We start from the raw sequence: 24,107 nt of genomic DNA, 5'->3' as shown, positions 1-24,107 counted from the left end.
ATTTTATTTTATTTTATTTTATTTTAGAGAAAGAGTATGCAAGCTGGGGAGAGGGACAGAGAAAGAGAGAGAGAGGGAGAGAGAGAATCCCAAGCTGGCTCAGTGCTCAGCATAGAACCTACTGCAGGACTCAATCCCACAACCCTGGGATCATGACCTGAAATGAAATCATGAGTGGGATGCTCAACAGACTGAATGACCCAGGCACCCCAACTGGGTGACTTTTTTATCGCTAACCGAGGAGCAATCACTAAAATATTCACTGCTTTTGTCTTCTCCAAGGAAGACATTGATCATTGAAATTATTCAGGGTGATAATACCATTTTTTGTACTACTCTATTTTAAATATTCTAAATGCAGATCTTGGATTCTCCAAGTCTCCGGTGTATAAAATGCTGTAGTTGCCCATCTGGTAGAGATAGGTCTGGGGCTGTGGATACCTCACTGTCTCACCTTGCCGATTACCTATATAGTTGGTTCAAGATGAAATAGTAATGAGATGGTAATAGAAGATGTGAGCCAATGCACGTAACACGTAGCCAGATCAGTGGTGTGGTCAGGCTTTGCAAGGAAGGTGACACCACTTTGGCCGCAATGACTTGGAGATGGTAACTCTACCCTAGAGATGTTTCTTCCCTAACTCCCAGCCCATACCGTCAACACTGAAACCCAGAAACTACCATCCACCTTTCATTGATGGGAATCGCCACCATTCGCTTAGTAAAAGTGGATCTCCGGTCAACCAGAAACAAATCGCGTGTATTCAACATGAGATATAAGGTTGCACCAACAATAGCTAAAGCAGCAAAGTCCAACTTGAATAAGGCAAGGGGAAACTGGATCACCATTGGGCTCACATCAGTGGTGCTTTGTACCTCACAAACACCCGAGCCTTGCTGCAGGTCAGGGCCTGGAATCAACAACTAACTCTGGCAGAGGTTTAAAGGAAGGTGTCTAGTCCCCTGAAGAGTGGTGATCATTTCCTGTGTCTATCTTTTTAAGGAGCACATTTTCCCATTTGACCAAATTGTATCACACAAAATGCCTTAGCAAAGGTCTGGTCAGTGCTAACAAATTAGGATATCATGCCTCAACTAACAATTTTATTTTCAAATTAAGTTTTGAAAATTTAGCAGTTGACTGCAAAATATCTAAGGGATTTTGTAGGACATGAGACTTCCAGGGCTAAAAGAGGGAGAATCATGGGAAAACCAGAAGATGGTCACTCACACTCCAGAGGAATAACTCGGAGGTTCCTTTCTGTTAAGTAACTTTTGAATTTTTGGGGTAATTTTTGTGCCATCCCATTATTATTTTGTAAGGTTATTTATTCTGAGACAGTAAGAGAGGTAAGAGGAGAGGAGGGGAAGAGAGAGAGGAGAGAGAGAATCCAAAGCAAGCTCCTCATTGGCAGTACAGAGCCCAATGAGGGCTCAAACTCCCAAACTGTGAGATCATGACTTGAGCCGAAACTAGATCAGGCTAGAAGCAAAATAGTGTCCCCAAGAGTCAGACAGTTAACCAAATGAGCCATCTAAGTGCCCCTTGTGCCATCCATTAAAGAAGCATGTGAGAAAGCCCTCATGTTTTCCTGAGGAGGATTTTGTTGTTGTTGTTGTTGTTGTTGTTGTTGTTGTTGTTGGGAATGGTGGTAGAAAAATGGAGAAATCTCTAGTGACTGAGCACAGGTTGCTCTCAGACTCACTTGCTCCTCTGCTAAGAAACCTAAGGACAAGAGGAGACAGGTCATTGGGAATCTGCTAGAAGAGTTAACAGAGCAAATGATTTACTATTTTGGAGGCTGTGTCCTATGGTATGGTTTAAAAACCAATAAATGGGGGTGCCTGGGTGGCTCAGTTGGTTAGATGTCTGACTTCACCTCAGGTCATGATCTCACAGTTCATGGGTTCAGGCGCCACATCAGGCTCTGTGCTGACAGATAAGAGTCTGGAGCCTGCTTTGGATTCTGTGTCTCCCCTTCTCTCTCTGCACTTCCCCTACTCACTCTCTCTCTTTCTCTCACTTTCTCTCAAAAATAAATAAACATTAAAAATTTTTAAATAACACAATAGATGAAATCAAGTTCAAGAACATATGTCCATGTAAGTAATTCAGTGAGGGCCATTCACCTGTTCTATGCAAGAGGTCATCCTTCACAGTCTTAAGGAGTAACCAGCCTTGTCACAAAAGTTGGAAAAGCTTACCTATGAAGACAGCTTTTCTATGGGGTTTACAGAAACACCATTACTTTGCCTTGCCAACTCTTCCAGTTGGTAGTCCTTATACCTCAAGTAGTTGGCTTGTTAAGCTCCTTTGCAGAATTTTCTGCTGTTCATAATTTCAAAACTCTCTCAGGGCCTTCATGGAACACAAAACAGCCACATTCCTCACCCTAAATGAGGCCCTCAAACTCCAACTTGGCATGTTTGATCATGATTATCTTCAACAGAAGAGGGCCAAACATGTATTTATCTGCTTCCCCATGTGTCTCAACCTCAATTAAGAAAAAAAAAAAAGGAGTGTCTTGTGAGTTCTGGGTTGAGGCAAGCTGGCAGGAAGAAGTTAACGCAGCCGGGACCTTGTGCCACATGGCATGTTATGGGAAGGAGGAGCAGAGAGAGAACACTAGAACTGGTCACAATCCTTGAAAGGCAGAATGATTCTCTTCTGAGAGATCCCCGTCTCTGCCGAGATGTTGAATGTATTGTCAATGACCAGGCACTGAAGTCTCAAAGTGCGAAGAGCAAGCTCTGGGGATAAGGGCTGGCACCTGCTTCCACACCGAGTTAAATGCCTTGGGGACACTATTTTGCTTCTAGCCTGATCTGGTGTAGTGTGCACTAACTAGGAGAGCCGCTTATGCTTGGAACTTTGGAGAAATTATTCTTATTGTTCTATTAACGCTTTACCAGCTTGAAGCTCAAGGCCCATCAGCCAAATCTGGGGGAGAGAATGAGTCAAATAGCTTGTCCTCACATCCTGATGGCCTCACATGGATGCCCACAGCTCTTTTTACACCAATATGAGCTTTGACATAGGTTCTGCCATTCAAAGAAATTATCTGGGTACAAACATGTGTAAAAGTAGGGACTAGCATAGTACAGCACAGGGTATGAGAACCTGCAATGAGATGTTGGTGTAGATCCCGAATTTCAGGCTCTGTGGACACTGTGAAGGTCACTCTCCAGTCTTCGGAGTCTAATGCGAAATGTCAAGAACCTGGACAGGATGAGCTGTAGTCTCCTTTGAGCTATAACTAAGCCTTGCTGATTCTTCTTCTTGCTTCCTTTCTGGAACATAATCTCTCCCTCAGAGCTACTCCGTGAAGAGGTGCCCGGTGGGAGAGGCAGGAGGGCACAAGGGGGACATGAGGTGTTTGCGTGAACACAGCTTGGAGAGCTGGTGAGTTGCCCTGAAAAAATGGGGCTTGAGGGAGTTTGGGGCAAGCCCACTTCTACTTGGTGACTGGAATGTCTGAAGGGGAGGCAGAAATGATAGTTAACAAATGTGAGCTTCGATCTCTTAGTTAAAAATTAACATTCGCAAAATGTTAATGTTAATAAACAAAAATGTGGCCCTTATTATTTTCTCAAGTTTATTCATTTTGAGAGGGAGAGAGAGAGAGAGAGAGAGAGAAAGTGTGAGTGAGAAGGGGCAGAGAGAGAGAGAATCCCAAGCAGGCTCTGCATGGTCAGCACAGAGCCTGATGTGGGGCTCGAACTCACGAACTGTGAGATCATGACCTGAGCTGAAGATACTTAACTGACTGAACCCCCCCCAGGTGCCCCAGACTCTATGTTCTTCTGCTGTTACTAAGAGAAGGGTACCTTTCAGGCTCTTGGGGTTCATACTAAGGTCAGTGATCTATATACTTTCATACTTAATGAAATGCCCTTAATGATTCTGCAACTGAATACATCTTTGTTTTTGTAATTCTTGCTATCCAAACAATGGGGTTAGAGCCACATTGCTGGGTTGTCCCACAGGTGAGATTACTTGGCTCTTTCCACCTTCACCATTTTTTGTTCTGTTCCTTTTTTCCATAACACCTACAGCCCTTCTTTATCCCTGCCTATGAAAACCTTATCAGCTGAACTCAGTTGTTCCCTCCTCTGGAAGCCTAACCTTCAAACTCCAAGGCAGAGTCCATTGCCCTTCCTATGGGCTTCTAGAATACTTTGTTCATATAGCATTTATCACCAGTTTATAGTCAGCTACTTCCCAATCTTGCACTTTCCTCCAGGCCTGGGACCTGAGGTCTTTGCAGTGTAGCAAAGAGAAGGCACCCAGTTCAGTTATTAATCAATTAAATCGACATGGCCTCAGTAGCAAAGTGTTCTGTTAGTGCTGGAGGGCCCTGCTGGGATCTGCCTGGGACTTTGAGGAACTGACCATGTGAGTCTTAAAAAAAATTTTTTAGCATTTATTTATTTTTGAGAAAGCAAGAGACACAGAGTATGAGCAGGGGATGGTCAGAGACAGAAGGAGACACAGAATCAGAAGCAGGCTCCAGGCTCTGAGCAAATGGTCTGCATAGAGCCTGATGCAGGGCTTGAACCCATGAACCGTGAGATCATGACCTGAGCTGAAGTGGGCCACTTAACCGACTGAGCCACCCAGGCGCCCCTGACCATGTGAGTCTTAAGATAAATTCCAAATCTGAGTGCTGAGATCCCCAATTTTATTTTGATTGGGAAACTGATGTAGCAGAGGAGGAGGGTGGTGGGCGCTGAGGGGGTGAGGGCTCATTGTACCAGTGGAAGGGACGGATCACTTCCGGCATTCACAGGAAGAATCAAAGCCCCTGGTGGTCTGCCCCAGATCGGTGAAAATATTTCACCCCCATCCACCATCTCCTTAAGGCGGCCCTTAGACTTACAGAGACACTTCCTGGCAGAGGCAGAAAACCAGAGCACCAGGGAAGTTGGATGGCCCATCAGCCCTTCTCCTCTTAGCAATGGTGGCCAGCGCAGTGGCAGTAAAGCCGAGCTCCCTTATCTAAGATCCTACTTTCACTCCAAGCCCCTCTCCAGATTCTGGCCTGAGCCTAACTTTGTCCCCTTCCTTAACTTCATCCCTTCACTGCCTGCCTCCCCTTCTCCCCGTCAAAGTCAAAGTACTTCCAAGAACACTTGAATAAATCCCGAGTGCATCCTTGTTGCAACACCTGCTTCTAGAAAGCCACTCCAAGAGAGTTCAGCCCTGTAACTGCCTGAGGCAAACCTCCCATTGGCAAGGTCAAAGGCAAGCAGGGCCCCAGCTCTGTCCTGCAGAGTCTTGGAAGGATTGAAATGTGCATTCTTCATTCCCCATGACTCACCTACATTCCGGGAGGAGGTGGGGAGGGGGGATGTTTTACGTGCCTCTGGGATAGGAGTTGTGTGAGCAAAGGAGGCACCTGGCCACATCCTGGTGACCCTGCGCAGGGCACGTGAAGCAGTGGAGTCATAGGCAGCTTCCAGGAAGTTTTAACAACTGACATGATCTTCCGTAAACAGTCCCATATGTAATGCAACTTAAGTAGATCTATTCAAAGGTAAAAATGTACTTATTTCGTTTCATTATGCTTGAAAGTTTTTTTTATGTCTCAAAGCCAAGATGAGAATTAGAAGCACTATAGCATTTTCTTTTCTTCCTTTTTTTTTTGGAAATTATTCTTGGAAAATGGCTCTCCTGAAAGACCTAGATCTTGTGATCTTTTCTGTCCAGTTTTAAGACATCATTTTGGAACTATGGATGAAAATTTAAACTTTAGATGTGTACTACATCCAAATTTGACACATGTGAGAGTCTTGCTTTTAATTAACTGGGAAGGAAGGAACAAAGGAAGGAAGGGGAAGGGAAGGGAAGCGAAGGGAAGGAAGGAAAGAAAGAAGGAAGGAAGGAATGGAGGGAGGAAGAAAGATTTACAGAATACTCATTCATGTTTATTTTTTATTTTAGGCTAAAAGACCAATGACATTGACCCTCTTCAATTACAAGATGATAAGCTATGTGCTTTGAAGTAATCTAATGGTAGATTCCAGACCCTCCTCTTTAGAAGTGGGTTGTAAAGCAGATTTCACTCACTGCATAGGAGGGAGCTTGGGTGACACAAAATATTTTCTGCCAAGATTAATAATTTGTCCTGTTTCTCTCATTTAGCATCAGAAATAATCAGATCGTTCGGTTATTAACACATGCTAGGGAAGGTCTGCCCCCGTGAGAGTAATCTCATAGATACTTGTCTAGAACTCTCAGACTCGCTCCTCAACACTTTGTCTTGCATTTTTAATGCCTTGCCACCTTTTGTGAATTCTGTCATACCTACAACCTCAACATCTAATTGTCTTAACCTCTAAATTATTTCATGTATTCATACTATTTTGAACTCATTTTCGTCTTTCATCATGTTTAAGAGTGTGTGATGAATGAACATCAGCTCTACTGTGTATGGTCCTATAAAAACTAAAGCCAGAATACTAGACCATGATTATCATTCATGTAGAGTATGACTTGATATTCAAAGGAATTGACACATGCATATGTATGCCCACAATAGACAAATTTGAGAAAAATGTGGCCTAATGAAAAATGCATGGGCTAAGAGAGAGAACTGTTTTCAGCCTCACCCCTGTCCACCTTCCAGCTCTGCGACTCTGAGCAAATCACTTAACCTCTCTGGTTTCCTTGCCCTTCAATGCAACTAATCGTGCCTTTTTGGCCTGACCATCAAATTAATAACATTTCTGAAAGAACTTTATAAGTTGAGAATAAGTTTTCAAATTTTAGTTTATTAAAGCTGAGACTGGAAATATTCCTCAAGGGTAAGAAAATAAGAATTACATTTCATTGGTAACAAATTGCAGTGTCCATTTACAAATCCACATGACAATTAGTGGTTTTAGGGACTCTGAGGTGCCAGGTGTCCCTCGAGGGACACATAGTGAACACAACAGGTGCACCTGAGTTCTAAATGAAACTGGCAGGAAATGATTAAAGAATTGGCTCAATTCAGGCAGTGCTAAGTGACATGTGGAGTGAAAGAGAGAACTAGGAATTGGGTTGGGGCCCCATGAGATGAGGGGCCCAGCCTCCCTGAGCAGGTGCCTCTGGGCTAAGTCCTGAATGGGGTCAACTGGGTAAATGAAGATCTGATGGGGAGCGTTTTGGGCTGATGGGACAGCTTGTGCAAATCACCTGAAGTAGGATATAGTCAGACCTTGAAGTTGGATTTCCCCTTTCTTGTTATTCTCCACCTCTGTGTTTACCTGTTTTATTATTTTTAAAAATTTTTTAATTTTTATTTTTGAGAGAGAAAGAGACAGAACATGAGCAGGGTAAGGGCAGAGAGAGAGGGATACAAAGAATCCAAAGCAGGCTCCAGGCTTTGAGCTGTGAGCACAGAGCCTGATGGGGGGCTCAAACTCATGAACTGTGAGATCATGACCTGAGCTGAAGTTGGACACTCAACTGACTAAGCCACCCAGGCGCCCCCTACCTGTTTTATGCGGGATATGCATACTAGCCTCCTGTGACGTCCACCAGATTCTAGGATCTGGGGTAAGACCACCAGCTAGAAGGCATCTGTGCCTCCCTTGTCCTCTTCATTCTCTCAAGCCCTGAGACCCTGGGAGCCCAGCATCTTCTCTGAGGGTCCACCATACTCTTGCAGGCAAAGGAGGAGGCCCTTGCTTCCTGGGAAAGAGAAGGACAAAAGGGTAGGGTGCACTGTTCCCACTGGGAGTCAGAAAAAAGGGAATGATTTACACCAGAGCTTGGAGTCAAGGGAGAGCGTGAGACAAAATAGAGAGTTTCAGACTTTCTCCTTAAAAAGGACAATAAACCTTCAGCCCTTCAAGCCCCCTGAAAAACCACAGCTGTACCCAGCGTGGAGCACAGGGCATGATGACCAGCAGCCTGCACCCCAGAAATCAGAGGAGGGGACATATCATTTGCTTCCAACAGATCAATCCAGTGACACCCTCTTTCCTCCAGCGTAAAGCAGCTGCAGAGCCCTGCCCCCACTGAGGTGTCCGTGTAGGAGGTGGGGTTGTGAGGGTGCCACCACCTTCTTCGTGACAGATGGCCGTCGCTTCCATTGGCCGTGCCTTTGGACCCACGCAGGGGGTCTCACCGGGGAAGGTGCCTGTGGCAAAGTCGTCCTCTTAAGGTTTGCCAGGGCTCCCCTCTATACACTCTGGCCATGGGGACCCTGGAGACCCACAAGGGCCTTGGACGGGCCTCCCTTGGCATCATGGCCCCAAGAAATGGCTTGGTGTAGGCAAGGCATACCACCATGTTCCAGAAGGAAACTCTGCCTCCGTTTCCAGAGATTGAGTCTTCCCCTTAGCCTTCGCTTCAAGGATGGAAGTCGGGCCGTTTCTCATAAAAACTCTAGACTCCGCACAAATGCTGGAAGCCAGAGTCTGACATGAAACCCCAATCCCAGTTTCCGTGGTCCAGAAGAACCGAATCTCACCCATAGCCATCCAACTTCTTTATGCTTTCTGATCAGAGAACACAGAGGTTATAGGAAAAATCAACGTACCATAAGGGGATTGAGCTAAAAACAGAGTTTTTCTCTGTCACATTTTGCTTTTTTATATATATATGTATAAAATATATGTGTTCTCTATACAGTCTCCCTTGCCTTTCCCAAGAGACAGGGATGTCTGTTAGTATTCATTTGCAGTCGGGGGAGGAAGAGGAGGTATAGGAGAGCTGGCTGGAAGAGATTGTTTTGTTCTTTTTTATGGTTTATGTAGGCAAAGGGGTCTTAAACAAAAAAGGCTTTGATAAGAGTGGCCAAAGTCTCCTCAAAGGTTAACTGGCCCTTTTCTTGAAAAGGACATTCATTTTCTTTCCTGCAGGTGTTGAGGGAACTCGGGGCTGGGTGACCACTAGAATGTTTTGCTGGTCTGTAGATTTCCTTAAGGCACACTGCTGACATCATGGAGCCCTCTCTCTCCCTCTCCCTCTCTCTCTCTCCCTCCCTCCCCCCCCCTCCTCCCTCCAGGTCCCTCCTCCCTCTGCTCAATCTCTCCCAATCTCTTTCCTCCTCTCTTCAGTTCCTTCAGGTAAATCCTACTCAAACTTGTACCAACTAGTTTTTTGACTGACAGCGAACAGCGAGAGACCTTTCTTCACTCTGAGAGAACCCCAAACACCTCTCTTTCCCAAGGCGACCTGCATCCCCCGGATGGGTTCTTTACCAGGTCATTGCCTCCCCATCTAGCCAAGAGCCCGGTGCATCTCTGCAGGTAAGAGGTATGCGCCTCGCTCAATACCCGGGCACTCAGCCGACTGCAGAGTTTTCTGAGAAACTTTACTCCAAGGCAATGAACGGGTGGTGATTCTCTTAAAACTCACTTAAATCATTCAAAACTTCCCAGCTTATCTGGGGGAAATTTACAAGTGCTGTTTGCATGTGGAAAACGGGTTTTTTACTTAATGATGGGGCAAAAGGGGGGAAAAGTGCTTTTATTCTTGCTTGTGAGACCATATCCAGATGTTGTCTTGTTTGCTGTGGGTGTAAGTGATCTAGGTGGAGGGAAGGAATGACTCCGGCTTCTCCTTGCAAGTGTTTTCTCTCCCGGTGGCTGTCAGAGCGGGTTTGGTACTGATTTGCAGTGATTAGATAGTTCTTGGGTCGTTCTCTGGCTGTTTGTTTCCTTTGTCCGGGACAAGTCAGGGTAGATTGCCGTAAGACGAAACCTTACCGGAATATTTTAAAATCTGTTACCTATCCTTATGAGAGAGAGAGAGAGAGAGAGAGAGAGAGAGAGAGAGAGAGAAAGAGAGAGAGAGAGAGAGAAACAAGTTCCGTAAGTTTTCCATGGTAGGTGGAAGGAAGGTAAACAATTCTGGCTTTGGAAGCATCCTGAACCCGGTGCACAACCCGGCGGGTAATGTGGCTTAGACCCTGCGTGATTTCCCGGGAGTTCACCCTGCTCTCAGCGAAGCAGTGCTCCTCTGAGTGAAATTTCCACACCGCTCCGTGAAGCCAGTGCTTTATCTCCTCCCTGCACTTCCGTATTGAGCTGCCCGGAGGAAATACGAACTTGCGGTTCAACGAGGTGTTTCTTGACCTCCCCACTTCTTTAAGCCACAGGTTGGGAAACCGACCACGAAATGCAATGTTCAACTTGAGAAAACCAGAGATCCAAATTAGGTGTCTCACTCAATTCAACGCCTGCAGGTTTATTTCTTCTGAGTGGAAAATACTATAATTTTATTTTTTTTTACCTAAAGGAAGAATTTTGAAAAAAGAAAATAACACATGTTGTGTAAAGTCCTTTCTCTGAAACCTCAAAATCACACTCACAGGCACGCACCATCTTCCCAGATCTTGTGTCCCGTCTTGTAAATGTTTAAACAACTGTGTAACGATCCACCGTAGCCTTAGGTGACATATTCCCTCGATTTAAACTTGTCCTAAGAATCCAAAGAAAAGAGTCAAATGCAGCCACCCCTCGTGTTCACACACCACCCCTTGTGCAAAGGATCAGGGATTTTGCCGGGAGAACAAGCAAGCACTTACCTCACGCAGGGTTCCCTCTGCTCTTCCTTACCTGGGTGTTTTGTCTTTCTGGTTTTGTTTTTTTAGCAGTTTTTCTTCTTTTCTAACTGCAAATGTAATCAGTGAGCATGTGGGGAGTGGCCCAGAGGTAACACAGCAAGTCTTCTCTAAAAGCTAAAAAGAGAAGAATTTAACCAGATCCGGGTCATCAATACCTCAGAAATGTTAATCAAATAACGGAGCTGACAGGTCTTCCCCAAGTGAAATAAACGCCTAAGTCATTGGGGGTTTGCAGGAACACACTTGGTTGTATGTTGTGATTCTGGAAGCTTAAGGAAAATACATTTTTAAAAAGCCCTCCCACCCTCTTACCACTGCCTCCTCCACCAACAGTTGTGGTCATTTTACGGAAAGTGCTCTTTTCCCAATTTCCTCCCCTCACACTTCAAACCAGAGCAGACAGCGTGTTTTTGCGGGGAACAAGAGTGTGACCCCGGGCCTCCCGATCTGGTCCTGAGTGCCAATAAAAGCAGGTCTGCTGGCTCCTTCACCCAGGGCTCCTGCTCTGCCCTGGCGAGGAGGAGAGATCCAAAGGGCTGCGCTTTCTCGTTTTGGGGTGTGTGTGAATGAGTGTGTGCGTGTGCATGTGTGTGTGTAATTATACATGTGAAAGACAGCAACATGCTTGGTACAAGAAAACCACCGATGTGTGGCACCGACTACAGACAAGCAAGCGATTCAGACGTAATTAGAAAATGTCAAACCTTCGAACAGCCTCCCCTGCTGCACCCCCTTCCTTGGTTAGAGACGTGAAGCAATCCGCTGCTTCCTCACACACCTCACGTCAGAGTCCTGAGTGGTTTGGGGACTGTGTTTGCCTGTTGGCCGCATCAGAAGCTTAGAACCAATGCAAGTGGTCCACACGCGGCGCCGTAAGCAGGATAGGGCACCAATGACTCTCCCCTGTTCAAGGCGTAAAAACCTCCCTAATCCTTTCTTACACCCTTTATTTTTTAAATGTTTTTTATTTATTTTTGAGAGACAGAGAGAAACAGCATGGACAGGGGAGGGTCAGAGAGAGAGGGAGACACAGAATCTGAAGCAGGCTCCAGGCTCTGGGCTAGCTGTCAGCACAGAGCCCAATGCGGGGCTCCAACCCACGAACTGAGAGATCATGACCTGAGCTGAAGCCAGATGCTTAATCAACTGAGCCACCCAGGTGCCCCTCTTACACCTTTTAATATGTAAGTAATTCAGCTACTGTCTTTTCGCCTGCAGCACTTAAAAAAATTTTTTTAATGTTATTTTAGAGAGAGAGAGACAGAGTGTGAATGAGGGAGGAACAGAGAGAGAGGGAAACACAGAATCTGTAGCAGGCTCCAGACTCTGAGCTGTCAGCACAGAGCCTGATGCAGGGTTTGAACCCATGAACTGTGAGATCATGACCTGAACTGAAGTCAGACGCTCAACTGACTGAGCCATACCAGCGTCCCTTGCCCCATCCCCCCCGCCCTGCCTGTAGTAATTCAATTAAGCACCTCACACTGGACAAAATTGGGTATCTCCAAATGTGTTTTAATTCTTTCAAGTCAAAGTAACTTGAGTTCAAAAATAGTTAGGAAGCTATGGCAAGAGTTACTGTTATTTTGTATGCTTGCAGAGAAGAGGGTGTTGTGTATTCATGGACAGATGTGAGAGGCTATCAGACTGGGGTTATTATCCATCCTTCTGTCTCCTCTGCCCTTCACCTCCATGTCAAAGATCCACCTTGGCCATGGGGCTGTGGCAGAGCTGGGTCGTGGGACAGCCCTGCTCTGTGCCCCTCAAAGATGCAGTGGCCCAGGAAGCAGTTAGCCCTGACGCAACACACCCAGCTCTCTGATGCTGTTCAGGTAGCTTCCCCATGTGGGTTATACAGGCAGTTCTAGAAATGCCAAACCTTCCCTCCACTAAAGGAGACGGGGGCAGCCTGCGTTCCCACCCTGACAGGGGACATGGAGGGCACAGAAAGAGAGGAAATAATGTATCACATGTTAAAAACATGTTCTGGGAAAAAAGTTTTATTTTGTGAGTGTCATTTTGTTGAGGTCAAAGGGGGAAAAGGCACAAAATCCACGTTGCTGCTGCAAAGTGTGCGGTGGGTTAATACGGACAGTGGTGAGGGCTTCTCTACTCAGTAGGATGCAACTGGAGTCCGCATGGACTGACCATATTCCCAGGGCATTTCAGCCAAAAACGCGTCTTCTAAAGAAAGGTCACCAGAGCTCATGAGGGGTCTGTGCCCCTGTGTCCCCTTCCAGGGGCAGGATGCCTTCACAGATGAAAAGATTGATAAACCCATAGTCGCCACAATCCATTTTGACTCTAGAGGGTCCCGTGTGGCCTCATTCCAGAACAGTCTGTGGTTCTAGACCAAAAACTCCAGAGCTCAAAATGACAGGGATTTTAGTCATGATATGGACATGAGCCAGGGATGCCTAATCATGCTCACAGCATCACAGTCGGGACAGGAGACAGACAAGGTGTCCATACTTGATACAAACCACACCTGTCTGTAGGAAGCGATCAACGATTACGTGGAAGAGCGTGTCTCTGCTGCCTCCGGACGGAGGACCAGGAGGAAATGTTGCAAAGAATTGGCAACGGAATAAGTGTTTCATTTGGTTCTTCCGGCAACTTTGAGGCTCAAATTCAGAGCACTCAGGATATGTACTGATCCACAGGAAAAGGGGTAGAAGAAGGCAGTTCCTTCCGGGGCGGGGCCTGTGGCTTCAGTCAAGGGCCAGGGGGCTGCCCTGGCCCCTAATGCCCCCATCCAGGGTTCGGGGTTCCCCACCTGACCGTGGCCCTGGGATTATGCATCAGCATGAGGCCATTGGAATACAGAGGGGAGGCCTCTGAGTAGAGATCCGATTCTCAGGCTGTTTGGAGGACCCACGTAGTAGTCAGATTTGGGTTTCAATCCACATCCAATTTTGGCTGAAGTTGCCCTCTGGTGTCGGGCTGATAACTGTGAGATTCTTGTGTGTTTTCTCCAGTACGCCCACCAGAGGCTCATCAACATGGTGTGGAGCTTGAAGAATATACAATTCGGGGGCCCCCTTGAAGGAAAAATGTGACTAGAAAATTAGATGCAAAGCTTTAGCACAAGTGAGGCATCCTGAAGCTTAGTGTCATTACCTAAATCCACCCTGTCATACATAATAAAGGCCCAATACTTTTTATCTTTGAGGGAACGGTCGCATTCGCTTATGTAAATTTTAACTGCTGGCCGCCCTCTAAGTCACTGGAAAATGATAAGCGGAAATACTATCATGCTTGCGCATATCTAATGATCGGTGATATATGGAAAATCGATCCTGGCGATATATACCATGTTTCTCATGTCCCTGGCAGGTTGCCGTGCAATGTAGATCCTTGTGCTGTGGCCAAACTTTCAGGCTATTACTAGGCCCAAGGGCAAGCTGCTATCAGAGTTCTGTTTTTCCTCCAACAGAGGGTGTGGGCGCGGAAATTCGTGGTGCACTCAAGTTAAAACTCGAAGAACACCATGCTAGGGGTGAGCCTAGGATCTAGCTCGATATTGAAGGCATCAAGAATGTGCCTCTCAGGGCATCTGGGTGGCTCAGTAGGTTTAGCATCCGACTCTTGATTTCGGCTCGGGTCATGATCATGCAGTTTGTGAGTTCAAACCCTGCATGGGGCTCTATGCTGACAGCCTGGAGCCTGCTTGGGATTCTCTCTCTCTCTCTCTCTCTCTCTCTCCTTCTCTCTCTACTCCAACCCACTTGTGCTCTTGCTTTCTCTCTCTCTCTCTCTCTCTCTCTCTCTCAAAAACAAATAAACTTAAAAAAAAAAAAAAGAATGTGCTTCTCTTCTAACAGGCTGGAGGACCCCCTCTGACATGGTTGCAAGGGAGAACCTCTTGCCTCAGTTTCTGTTAACGTCGTTCTCAGTTCTGCCAGCAGTTAACAATGCCGTTTCTCCACATGAATGCTTGCAAAACCCGTGCCTACCATGCCAGATAACACTCTCACTCTGAGATGTTTGTGTCTTCAAATGTTGGCACATTGCTATCTTGCTCCGTCCTACTCCGCACTGCCAAACAATTCAAGATCGGCACCCCAAATCTGGCTTTCTCACTTTCTGAGTTACCCTTTCTTCCTACCTTTTAAGAACACATTTGAAAAGTTTGTCCTTTGCTTTGAAACATCTTGAAATTTGACATCATCCGTATTCTTCCTAAAAACGCCATTCCCCCTTACCCACTAGGGGCGCCTGCTTCTTTTGTCTAGAACTCTTTAAATACTAAAGGATGATAATCCGCCTTGTCTTCTTTGTATTTTCAAAAGTCCATGGAAAGAATTTATATATAAACAGTGGGAAACATGAGACACAGACATATATATGCAAGTGACAAACGCCTCATGGGTGTGTATCTAGTGTGAACATTAATAATGAAACTGTAGATATAGAGAGAGTATTCCAGTGCCAACAATATCACCATACGGTGGTGCTTTATTGTCAATATTTTGTCTTGTTAATGAATTTAAGATCTGTAATTTCCACCTGAGGTCCATATTAAAGATGAAACATCCCCCCAAACTGCCCTCTAAACAGTGTCCAAAAAAAGTGTTATTATAGAGATATTGGTCTTAACACTCCTTAAACAAGGAGTTGGGTGTTATGTCACGTGACTCAATTCTTATCAATACAAATGCTGGGATAATCTGATCAAGATATACTCAAGGGATGCCTGGGTGGCTCAGTAGTTTAAGTGTCTGACTTCAGCTCAGGTCATGATTTCATGGTTCTTGAGTTCAAGCCCTGCAACAGGCTCTGTGCTGATGGCTCAGAGCCTGGAGCCTGCTTCACACTCTGTGTCTCCCTCTCTCTCTGCTTTTCCCCCACTCACACTCTGTGTCTCCCTCTCTCTCTCTGCCTTTCCCCCACTCACACTCTGTCTCTCTCAAAAATAAATATACATGAGAAAAAAAAAAAAGAAAAGAAACCCTTAGGATACCACAATCCACCCAGCCCCTATGGGCAGAACTGGCTTCTCCCAACCAGCCCAAAGCTGCAGTGGGAGGTAAGGGCAGGTGAAAACGTGACTCCAGCACCTCTATGACTCTGTCTCCTGGGACCTTGGGGGGACCACCTAGGTGTTGGCCTTATACTTCCTTGCTCCAAGTTCTGGGGGCAAGAGTGGTTCCCCCAGCCAAAAGATAGGAGGGAGTATCCTGAACCACAATCAAGGTAGACAGTAAAACATCATCTGTCCGGGAAGGTTCTTCTAACAAGCGAAGAGTCCTGCAGAGAGTTCTACGTAACTCTCACCCTGCAAAAAATAAGGTTTATATTTAGATAGAAATCTATTTGAGTCTATAGTTACCCCTTGGAACTCTACAGTCATCATTAGTATCCTAAAGCTCTGAGAAGTCCTGCAGCAGAGCTAGGCTTTAACTGTGAGTCACATGTGGTACAGCCATGTTGGGCGACAGAACTGTCTCCTGCCTTCTGCTTTCTTACAGCGCTTATCCACTCCTTTGATGGATATTTCATCCAGCAACACTGGGGACACCTGTTCAGACTACTACTGGTGTGCGGTAGCGAGGTACATGTTATAGTGTTCATGTTCTCCCTGGCTGTGAGTTGCACCTTTGGGTCCTGAACCATCCCTGTAGGTGACTGGCCAGCCTTCAGGGTTGCAAAATAGCCACAGATAGTTAGCCCCTAAGAATGTATTTACTTTTCACCTCTTTGTTTCTTTATATCCATCTCATTCTCTAACGATTTAAGTGGATTTCCAAAGAGACATCCACATACACTCATGTAAAATATAACATGACATAAAAAGTAGATGAGAAAGAAAAATATAGGCATACCTCAAAGAGGCAATTTTACTAAATCATTTGTTGGCTTTATATGAATTTTATATATTTTTAAAATGTTTATTTATTTATTAACTTTGAGAGACAGAGACAGATCGTGAGGGAGGGAGGGACAGAGAGAGAGGGAGACACAGGACCTGAAGCTGAAATCATAAAATCATGACCTGAACCAAAACCAAGAGTCAGATGCTCAACCAATCCACCCACCAAGTGCCCCAAGTTTTATCTATTTTTTAAAAACCACAAACTACATGTACAGAGGCCCAGAGTGGCAGAATCTTGTTTGTGACCTCAGAATTAAATGTGAGTTTTAAATACACTTCACATTTGAAACTGGGAATCAATAGGACCTTGCAGCGTTTCATTTTACATAGTTTTTTATAATTCTTTTGAAAGACGATGTCTATTCTGGCTCTTAGAATCTTTAGTTTTAAAATCACTGTCTATAATTTAATTGTCCATAAGTGAGGTGATAAGTGGTCTCCACTGGTTTAGACCCGGGTCCAGCACCAGTGCCAGGAAGCCATCTATGACCCACCACACCTAGGCTAAGAACACCCTGTAGATGTTCCTCTCCATCATGGACCAGCTGGCTCGTCCCACTCAGTCCTACATTATAAGACAATCTATGTGTCTCTCTTGCCTACTGACTGAGTCGTAAGCTCCATGACAATGGAGATTTACCTGATTCTGTCTTGGTGCTTCCAGAGCTTGGTCCAAATAATTCCTTGGGTGATGTTCGTTGAACCAACAGGCATTGACATGAAGATGGAATTTTGGCTATAATTACATCTTCACTTGAACCATGACCTGCATTTATGCCAACAGAGAACTTTTTATCCAAAGTATTTTAAAATAACATATATCTGAAAATGCCTAACGGGTGCATTTTTTTTCCCTTGGTGAATGTTTCCAAGTGATAGATTGGCTACTAGAATTGCTTAGATGGGGCACCATGTACCTAAACAAAGCAGTTGAACGAACCCCATAAAGGGAAAATAAGCAGCATGCAAAGTATTTTGGAAAGAAGAACACAAAAATAAAACTCCTTGGCTTTGGTCTGGGAGTGGACTGAAAGTTGGATCCTGGGGATGAAAACAAGGGAAAGAAAGAAGAGGAGGAATTTGCGGCAATCCCAGGAGGAAGAGGGGGATTCAGTTCACGGTGTGGCCAATTCAGAGGACAAGATCCTATCACCACATTGTCTCTAGTCTCCTTAAGGGCCATGATTAGTTATGGCTTATGTTAACATACCTGTGGCAATAAGGGTATTTGGCTCTGAAGGTGTTTTAAATTTTAAGTCAAAGAGAATTTTCTAAGATTTCCTAATTTTGAGGATGAAATATTATAGGACTATAATTTAGAAGAGCCTCTTCTCTGTGATTATAATCAAATGCATCTCACTCCTACTGGGAGCCATCTATGACAGTACATGGTGTTCCAGAGTCTAAGGCTGTGTGAGGGTGTGTATATTTAAAAAGAAATTTTATAGGGGCGCCTGGGTGGCTCAGTTGGTTAAGCATCCGACTTCAGCTCAGGTCATGATCTCATGGTCTGTGAGTTTGAGCCCTGTGTTGTGCTCTGTGCTGACAGCTCGGAGCCTGGAGCCTGCTTCAGATTCTGTATCTGCCTTTCTCTCTGCCCCTCTCCCACTCTTTCTCTGTCTCAAAAGTAAACATTAAAATTTAAAAATATATTTTATAATGATGGATATTGGCTTGTCTAGCCCAGCTTCCTGGGAGTGTTCTTTATGCCATGCTTTTTGGAGCACCCTTTGGTTAACTTTCAATATATGAAGAAATGGTTCTATGATGTGCTAGCCCCAAAGTTGGTGGGAATGCATATTTAAAGAGTTTTTAATCAAAATTTATTAGGGGTTTGGATAGTTGGTCTCCAGCCCCAAGCCCCTTCACCCAGCACATGTGTGAGGGCATTTTGCTTGGCAGGAGGCTGAGTGGTTGCCAGAGAAGACTCAGCCCTTGATCTCAGGGGTTCCCCCAGTCTGCTGCTGTGATGTGTGGATGGGAACAAAAGTGGAGAAAGAGTAGAAACTGCTCAAAGAGCAGAATCTCTGTGGCATCAGGCAGAACAAAAGAAGTGCACAGAGCATGGCAAACAGTTGGGGATGGTTAAGAGATAAGACCAGATCTGTTTGGGTCTGTCGAGAGAGGTCCTGGGGAATCTGAGGGAGCATAGGAGAATGGATAGGACTTTGAAAGTCAGGATGGGAGAAGCCATCAGGGTGAGGATAATGGCAGGTGCACCTGGGAGAGAGGGGCAGGCGTGGGGATTGTTGGCAAGAGTCAAGGTGATGCTGAGTGCTCACTAAAGACCACTTAGTTCTAGGTCCACCTTAATCCTCACAACAGCTGTCTAGCCTATCTGGTAGGCTTTGTTATTAGCCTTGCTTTTGAGAGGAGGAAAGCAGGGTGTTGATTCATAAGGGGTGAAGCCAAATTTGATGCAATGTCATTGGCCTCTAGAGTCCACGGCCTTAAGTGCTGAGCCTCTGGAGTGATGAGACTCAAGGCAAGCTGGTTACCAAGGGATGTCTGGGGTTCAGTTTGGTAAGTACTGAAGGGTCACTAAAAGCTTTGGTTTTGAGGGTTCTGAGCTGCACTCTAGGGACATTAGTCTGGCAGTGAAGGCCACGTGACTTGCCAGAAGAGTGTTTTGAGAGGCCAGTAGAAAGAAAGCATGAAGGCCTGGAGTCCAGAACAATAATAGAAGGGGAAAGGGAGGCACTCACAATGTGCATTAGAAGGGCTCACACTGTGACTAGCGTGAGGTGGTATCTCAGTGTGGTTTTGATTTGTATTTCCCTGATGATGAGTGATGTTGAGCATCGTTTTATGTGCCTGTAGGCCATCTGGATGTTCTCTTTGGAGAAGTGTCTGTTCATGTCTTCTGCCCATTTCTTCACTGGGTTATTTGTTTTGTGGGTGTGAAGTTTGATGAGTTCCTTGTGTATTTTTGATATTAGCCCTTTATCTGATATGTCATTTGCAACTATCTTTCCCCATTCTGTCAGTTGCCTGTTAGTTTTCTTGATTGTTTCCTTTGCCTTGCAGAAGCTTTTTATCTTGATGAAGTACCAAGAGTTCAGTTTTGCTTTCATTTCCATTGCCTTTGGGGATGTGTCGAGTAGGAAATTGCTTCAGTGGAGGTCTAGGAGGTTTTTCCCTACTTTCTCCTTGAGGGTTTTGATGGATACCACCTCATGCCAGTCAGAGTGGCTAAAATGAACAAATCAAGAGACTATAGATGCTGGTGAGGGTGTGGAGAGACGGACACCCTCCTACACTGCTGGTGGGAATGTAAACTGGTGCAGCCTCTCTGGAAAACAGTGTGGAGGGTCCTCAAAAAACTATCCATAGAACTCCCCTATGACCCAGCAATAGCACTGCTGGGGATTTACCCAAGAGACACAGAAATGCTGATGCATAGGAGCACATGTACCCCAATGTTCATAGCAGCAATGTCAACAATAGCCAAAACATGGAAAGAGCCTAAATGTCCATCACCTGATGAGTGGATCAAGAAGATGTGGTATATATATACAATGTAGTACTACATGACAATGAGAAAGAATGACATATGGCCATTTGTAGGAAAGTGGATGGACCTTGAGGGTGTCATGCTAAGCGAAATAAGTCAGGCAGAGAAGGACAGATACCATATATTTGCACTCATAGGTCTAACAGGAAAACAGGAGAAACCTAATGGAGGACCAGGAGGAAGGGAAGAGGGAAACAGTTGGAGAGAGAGAGGGATGCAAAACTTGAGAGACTATTGAATGCTGAAAAAGAACTGAGGGTTGAAGGGAAAGGGGGAGGGGGGAAAAGAGGTAGTGGTGATGGAGGAGGGCACTTGTGGGGAAGAGCACTGGGTGTTGTATGGAAATCAATTTGGCAATAAAATATTTAAAAAAAAGAAAAGAAATAATGAATTAAAAAAAAAGAAGGGCTCACACTAGATTAGGTAGGAGGGAAGGATTTTACGGGTGGCAGAATGAGGATGCCATTGTTGGGACCAAAAATCAGGGGAAGTAACTGCCTTTTGGGAGAATAAATAATATGATTTCTGTTTGGGATACATCAGTTCTGAGGACTTCTCTAGGATGGGTACCCCAGGGGGTGTTGGAAAAACAGAGTGGATCTCAGAGGAGGTGCTGTTGGTCAGTAACAGTTAACGTAATGGGACCAGACATGGTCAAGAGCGTCAGGTGGAAGACATGAGAGTTAGTATAAAGAGCTGTAAAGGAGAGTGAGCATAGGATCTTGGGGGAACATAACCGGTGAAGGGCAGACATAGATGAGAGGAAAAGTACACCACGCAGAAAGAGAATGAATCTCAGTGAAGCAGATGGAAGACCAAAATAGCAGCATACAGTAGGAACTTTCTGGAGGTGCTCTTACTGATACTGCCTTGACTCATTTATTAGAGCAGGCGGGAAGCAGGTCTGGAAGTTGAGGGAAGAAGCAGCAGGTGGTCTGACGGTGCCAACAATTAAAGATGGTGGAAGGGGCTTGGTAGCCTTTTCCCAACTCACACTCCAGATAAAAGCTCAGAAGAGCCAGGAATTATTACGGCTGACAAATCAGAGTCCTCGGGATTGCAGGACTTCTTCTGAGCCTGTCGATGGCAAAAGTTTCTTTTCCTCCAGGCACCATTCTAAGGGTAGCTAGCCCATTCCATTTCCTCCTGAAAAGTCCACCAAGGGATTCAATACATCAGCTTCTGTCAAGATTGTAAAAGTATAGGCTTAGTGGGGAGGGGCACTGACACGTGCTCCTGAAGGAAGATTCCAGCAATCCAGGCTCTTTCTAACTGCGGGGCGGGGGGGGGGGGGGGGCGGGAATACCTGGTGTTTGCAAGTTATGAGCTTCAGTCTTCCTGAGACGCTCTGGAAAAGCAACAAGCCCATTCTTGAATGAGTCTCCAGTAAAAAGGGAAAGATAATGCAGTGTCCAAATTTGCTAATTACTGCAAAGATGAAAGCAAGACTTTTCAAGTTTATTCTTTCATAAGATCAGCGACCTTGTGAATGCAAGCAGGGTCTGACAAAGACAGTCATAACCAGGGAGGGAGAATGAGCAGGCAATGCCAGGTCCCTCCCAACAGTTACCTGCTGTTGGCACTGAGCCTACAGCTTGAAGTTGATTTTGTGGGGAATACCTTCTGGGTTTCTGGGACCGTGATGTGATAAAATAAAACTTCAGCAAAACATAAAATGCAGTATTATAGTCATTTTGAAAAATATATATGTGGATTAAAAGATTAGAAGCCTTAGTCTTCTTGGCAAAAGTCAAATGAGTAATATTTCAGAAACTTCTGGAAAGGGGAACATGCAGAGGTGATAAGATTTCTTGAAGCCCTACACAAACAAGAGATGGGAGAGAAAAAGCCCGTGGCAGGTAATGGTAGGAGCTTGACAGAAAGACATTCACTGTGTGAAGAAAGAGGCAGGATGCTCTCGCGACAAGAGACTTTGGACTCTGGGAGCAGACATTTTGGGTGTGAATTCCAGGTGTGGGACTCCCAGCCACAGAGCCTAGGGTAAGGCTCACTGACGTCCCGAGCCCCGGTGTCTTCGCTTATTTGGGGCACATAGAAAACCATCAACCAACAGTGACTGGTTCTTTATGTCTCCACCCCTGGTCCCCACTTCCTGCATAGATTCCTCAGCACCCCCTGCCCCCTGCCCGAGGTGAGCACAGGGCTTTCCTTCAGGGGCCTGGCAAGAAGAAAGGTCGATCTGGAGGTGAGGGCCCTGGATGGGAGCCCCCACTTACAGGCTGTGTAACCCTCTGCCTGTTACTTAACTTCTCAATTTCTCATCTGTGAACTTGGAGAAATTCCTGCCACAGAGATAGTGGGGAGTTAAAGAAGACACATTTATGAACGGGTCAGGGAACATTCTCTGTCTTCTAGGAATCAGTAGATGAGAAGTATTCTCAAAATGACCAAAATGAGCTGACTTTCCTCCTTGGGAACTAACTCCCTTTTTATACAGTTCTGTTTTCTAAAACCATACTTTCTAAAAAGCCCAGAGTTCCAGAGTCTAGGTTGCCACTCTTACAAAATCTTCAAACAGATTTTTTAAGTTATTCTTTTACTTATAAAAGGGATTCTACCCCTATAGCTACTCAAACTCTGATAAAAAGATTTTAGATTTGGCAGAAGCCCATTGACCGGGTTGTTCTCAATGCAAATTGAATCAGAAATTACCCTTGTAATCATTTTTTGACATCCTTCATTTTTTTTTTTGCTGTTAAAAGCACACAGAAACATTAAAAAGGTAACTTTGTCCTAGGTTTTACAAGAAGAGGAGAGTGACAAAGAGAAATACTGTGAACTTGGCATACAAATGAGCCATGCTCTGGAATTCGGGTGGGTCTAGGAAAAAGTACAGACTTCAGTGGAAAACATACATGGGTGTGTGAGAAATCCCTGTAAACTATAAATTGAGTACATGCTACACAAGCTGGTGGGGAAAGAAACCACAGTGCTCTCAAAAATCAGGGAGAAGGAGATGAGAAGTTGCCACCAAAACACCAGGTGTCCCTGGGACTAGGGGACGTGTGCAGTGAGCAGTGGTCTTACCCAGACTTAAGGAATCTGTCGTAAGTGCTGACCAGAGTATCTGTTAACCAACGTGCTTATCGCCAACCTTCTCCATCACCTGGGCTCAGTTTCCCAAGCTTATCTCCCACCTCTCCTTACCTCCTGTTCAGTTGCTCTGGATTCGTCCTCACCTTGTTGGCTTTGCCTAGGTGGCCTCTTTCCCCTTCTGGTCGTTGTCCACCTTGAACACCCTCTTTTCAAGGCCCATGAGGCTCCACTTTCCCTTCCACGGGGGCCTCACCACTTCCAGACTCCCTGACTTTCCTTCTCTCTAGGATGAACCAAAGCGAGAAGGCATCTGTGCAATGAAGACCTTTTTGTATGTTGGGCCCCCATGGGGGTGTTTGTTCAGCACAGGTGTCTCCTCTTGCCCCAAGAAGATGATAAGTCCCTGATTGCTGGTGGGTCCCCTCACCCTTGACCGAGTGATGGCCAGCTACGCTTCTCAGAGTCCTGCTTTGCACCCTGTGTTGGGTGCATTCAGCTGGCTGTTCACAATCCTAGTTCACTGCGAGGCAAGGTTTATTATCTCCCCTAGTTATTTATTTATTTATTTATAGTGAGAATGTGTGTGAGCAGGGGAGAAGGGAAAAGGGAAAGAGAGAGAGAATCTTAAGCAGGCTCTACACTCAGTGCAGAGGACCCTGGGATCATGACCTGAGCTGAAATCAAGAGTCAGATGCTCAACTGGCTGAGCCACCCAGGTGCCCTGTTATCGCCCTTTTTTGAGAGAAGGAATCTGAAAATCAGGGAGTCTGAATACTCGTCCAAAGTCACTTTCCCAAGTACCTTCCACAGGACGTCTTCCTTCGTCCTCAGGCCAAGTCTGTCTGGCTCCAACCCTACAGATTTCCACTGTTTCACGTTGCTTCCCTATCACCAAAATGCTCAGGACAAAGCTGACTATAGAATAATATTAAATGAATTATGTGATGATTCATCTGATTTAGTCAGAACCAAGGGAAGATGACAAAAACTGTACATTGGACCAGTGTGGTGTATGTGTGTGTGTTTGTGTGTGTGTGTGGAGAGAGAGAGAGAGAGAGAGAGAGAGAGAGAGAGAGAGAGAGAGAGAGAGAGAGAGGAC

At 45.4% G+C, this 24,107-nt stretch overlaps 1 protein-coding gene across 8 annotated transcripts in view; it reads left to right on the top strand.

The window, feature by feature from the left end:
* KCNJ15 (potassium voltage-gated channel subfamily J member 15) overlaps nt 1-24,107 on the top strand; it is a 73,779-nt gene that overhangs the window by 20,883 nt on the left and 28,789 nt on the right. For 2 of the 8 annotated variants that reach the window (XM_029938958.1, XM_029938951.1), the window contains exons 1-3: nt 11,725-11,746; nt 16,034-16,116; nt 18,877-18,960. The exons of 3 other annotated variants lie outside the window; for them this stretch is intronic. The gene's annotated coding sequence lies outside the window, so the exon portion shown is untranslated. Of the gene's footprint in view, nt 1-11,724; nt 11,747-16,033; nt 16,117-18,876; nt 18,961-24,107 lie in introns of those variants that run through there. 3 more of the 8 variants (XM_029938957.1, XM_029938949.1, XM_029938950.1) reach the window with 2 other exon arrangements.

The sequence above is a fragment of the Suricata suricatta genome, chromosome 5, assembly GCF_006229205.1.
Source record: "Suricata suricatta isolate VVHF042 chromosome 5, meerkat_22Aug2017_6uvM2_HiC, whole genome shotgun sequence".
In the NCBI taxonomy this organism is placed as follows: domain Eukaryota; kingdom Metazoa; phylum Chordata; class Mammalia; order Carnivora; family Herpestidae; genus Suricata; species Suricata suricatta.
The sequence above is the reverse complement of the archived record's forward strand: the minus strand, read 5'-3'. Positions and strand labels throughout refer to the sequence as shown.